The sequence below is a fragment of the Cibotium barometz genome, chromosome 31 (genome assembly GCF_041138505.1).
Source record: "Cibotium barometz isolate CiBa-2024 chromosome 31, ASM4113850v1, whole genome shotgun sequence".
NCBI classification, from domain to species: Eukaryota; Viridiplantae; Streptophyta; class Polypodiopsida; order Cyatheales; family Cibotiaceae; genus Cibotium; species Cibotium barometz.
The window spans coordinates 2,663,932-2,668,081 of NC_141076.1; positions in this window are offsets into that span (position 1 = coordinate 2,663,932).

Genomic DNA, 4,150 nt, shown 5'->3' on the forward strand with positions numbered 1-4,150 from the left:
TAAACGCATCTTTCGCTACTTGAGTGGCACCATACATCTTGGGTTGTTTGATCCCAAGGGGGGATTGTTGCCACCAGATTTACATGCTTTTTCAGACTCGGATTGGGCTTGTTGCTATGACACAAGAGTGTCCATAAGTGGTTTTTGTTTCATGCTCGGTAGCTCATGCATATCTTGGTTGAGCAAGAAGCAACCTACTATGGCCACTTCTAGTTGTGAAGCTGAGTACAGGGCAGCTTTCACAGCTACGGTTGAGTGTGTGTGGCTCAGACGGCTTATGGCTTACTTGGGTGTTGGACAGGAGTCTGCCACCTCTATCTACACTAATAGTCAGAGCACATTGGCAGTTACGAGAAACCTAGTTTTTCATGCTCACACAAAGCACATTGAGGTGCATTATCACTATGTCAGGGAGAGACTCAACAGGAGAGATCAGCTTGGCCTATGTGCCAACACAGGACAACCTCGCCGATCTTTTCACAAAGGCACTTCCTCGTGAGAAGTTGCAGTTCACCAAGCTCATAACCCTTGAGGTCATCAAGATCTAAAACTCCTTGAGAAGTAATTCCACCGTGTCTCTCGTGAGCGTTGTCAGACCGTCGCATTGCAGTACGGGTCCTCGTCCCTCCTCTTACCTCACTTCACTCACACACTCACTAGCATGCATTAGGGAGAGAGATTATCAAGAGGATTAGCAAGAGCAAGACTCAATTGCACAATGGGAGAGTATGTTGTATTATGAGAGAAATTCACTTATATACATGGCCATAAGTGTTCACACTCACTTAAACTGTGGGTGGCTGGTCGGGCACTTTAAGCTCATAAGAGGCCTAATGCTATTATAATGACTACTCTCATAATATATCCATGAAGTACATCACTTAGGACTTCATCCTAACTTGCTACCACACCCTCTTGAAGCGGGAATCGCCATAAATACTCCATCACACCATTACGGGTGCCTGTCCAAGTTGTAGCTTTGGACACTATGGCTTGATATCTTGAATGTATGACCCTTTGGTGTATCTACCATGACTCCTTAATGTAAGATAATGGCGGTAGCTCTTGTTTCTTGATAGTAGTGCTTTTAAGCATGTATCTTCTCAATGAAGTTTGGTCAAACATGGAGACTAGGGAAGATAGTCACACTATTACATGTTCCAACAATTCCTCTTACCCCATCATAAGTATTGGTGACAAAGGTCTCACTATTGTAAGTGGTGTGAGGGTCTTCGTCGTCTTCATCAAAAATGACTTTTTATTGTAGGTATTTTTCTTTCTATGCCCATTCTAGCAAGGGGGGTCTTAATGTTGAATTCGTAGATGATAAATGCATTGTTTGAATAGAGAACATGATAAATAGATTGTGCTTACTTGATATTTAACACCAATGGTTTGTATAAATTAGACATGTATGACAAGTGTGATATTGCTTATCTGACAACTCTAATGTAATGAAAAATGCCAAGGCGGCATGCTAGGTTTGGCCACAGTTTTATTAGCCGTTTAAATGCTTCTATTAGAGGATCTTTCTTCAGTTGATCCACCATCTTTGGAAAATTTCTCGCTAACCTTTTCCCCAAAAAATGTAGTGGGATAGAGTTGATCATTGTAGCTCATACACAGTGATGTATGTTATCCAATGAGGACTACTTCTTTGGGAGAAAATGTATACTTATTACAGTAAGTACATTTGGTCTTACCCTATGAAAGAAAAATCAAAGGTATTTTGTCATTTTTCAGCACTTTGTTGCCATGGTTAAAAATGAAACTAGTTTAAAATTCAAACTCTTTGTTGAGAAAGAGGGGGTGAATATATGTCCAATGCATTCAAAGATTTTTCGGCTCAAAAAGACATTAAGTATTAGTGTACAACTCCTTATACACACCACAACAAAAATGGTCTTACTGAGAGATAAAACAAGACTCTCATGGAGATGGTTAGATACAAGGTTAAAGGTCAGTAGCTTTTATATATAAGTTTTGGATAGAATTAGTTCTTTGTGTTACCTATGTGTTGTTAGTAACAAGTGCCTCACTAAAGCTTTGAAGACTATCACTCCTTTTATGAGGCTTGGTTCAATAAAAAACGTAAGGTTAAACACGTGCATGTTTTTAGTTATTTAGCATATGCACATGTGCTAGAACAAAGCAAAACTAACCTCAATGATAGGGGAGTGAAATGCATTTTTATTGGTTATAGCCCTAAAAGTAAAGGTTATTGTCTCTACAATCCTCTCACTAAGAACATTATTATTATCAGTAAGAGGGGTGTTACTTTTAGAGAGGATTCTATCTCTCATGATGGAGCTTAACAACTATGTGTATGCCAATTCTCTGAACATGTTTGATGGATTAATACCCGTACTAGTTTCTATTGATTCTCTCAGTAGATTTTGTCTATTGATCCTTATTTGTTACAAGGGAAGAATGCTTAAGAAATTGATGCACCAACTTCAAATCAACTAAACGATGTAGTAGTTCAAAGATCAGCAATCATGAATCTAGGATTATACCTAGATAAGTTAGAAGAATCCTTACAGAATAGCAAAATTGTCTACACGTTTATAGAGTAGAACCAGATCTGGTGCTCGAACCAATTCTTTAGCAAATATTATTATGTTTGCATTTGTTAGTTCTCTACATGATATAGATGAACCTGAGTCTTTTGAAGAGACTCAAGAATATCCAAATTGGGTGAAACTCATGCAATATAAAGTTTGTTCTATTTTAAAAAATGCACTTGGGATTTAATGGTGTTGGTGGGATCAATCTGACATACAAGACAATCCACCATTAGGGGAAGGTTGAGGTCTATAGGGGCCCTTTAAGATGCCATGTGATTAAAAGGTTATTAAGGAAAAGGGCCAATCATGTGATGCCATGTATACAAAAATGTTGGGTGATTAAAGGTGGTCAAAAGATTCTCTAGAAGATGCCTTTTGTACTTTTCATTCCCAAAAAGTGGGGGGGGGGGAGTTTTTGAAATTTCGGACATCCATAACTTCTACATATGAGTTCAAAATTTGTCGGAGATTAGAGATCAAGAATCTACTCACTGAGCTCTTTCCATAGATATGTCACATGATGATATGGTTTTGCCTACTCAATTTTAAATTCAATTTTGGCGAGAAACTTTGAAATTTAAACTTCTAGCCATTTGAAGAATAAGAAGGTATCTAAAGTCAAAGAAACTTAACATTTTAACAAAAAGTCATTAAAATCATAATATGGCAGCTTAAAGGGCCCCTATAGACCTCAACCTTCCCCTAATGCACTACCGGGTTAGAAGCAAATCACTATGTGTTCAAAACTCACAAGCTCATAGACTGATAATGCACACAAAATGTCACTCTCTCTCACTCACTTAGATAGTACACAATGAATAATGTTCAAGCACTCTGTATTACTGTGCTCCTTAAACTTGTACAATGCTACTATGCTCAAAAATAAATTTATCTCTAAACTGTTCTCTAGCCCTCTATATCTCTATTTCCTAACTACTAATTGATTCCTTCTTTACTATCTTGGAAGGAACTTCTTCTTGCCCCATCCTATCATTTACCTTACTATTACAAGAACATTCTCTTATAAAATTATTATACTCATGATTACAATAGCATGCATGTGCACTACCATCTGTTCTCACTACTATCTGTGCACTAGCATTTTACTATTATCCTATCTTTTTTGGCTAGTTTTTTAGGTCCCACCAATCTACAACTTCTTTCGGCGGGGATTATCAACACCTAGCATGCCCAGTGGCTCAATGCCAACAAATGCCAACAACTACCTAAGAGGTTGATCGGACTGATAAATGGATGGGTCGCCTAGTATGGTCCTGACTAGAACCACCCTTTATTTTTTGCCAGTGCATGTCTACTTACTGGGGATCACATCCTAAGACTCCCATATTATCACGAGAATGAATTATATCAAAAACTTTATCTACATCTACATGTACATCTTGATAATTTAAAGAATTAAATCATAGTTTAGTAAATATGTGTATCTCTAGTTTGGATTCTAGCTGTTGTTGCGGGGCCTCTCTATCTTCATCATAGATATCTAGTTCAGTTTCATCTTTCCCTATAGTAGCCACACACCATTATTTGGGATCTGCGTGCTCATGATGAAGATCCTGGGGTCT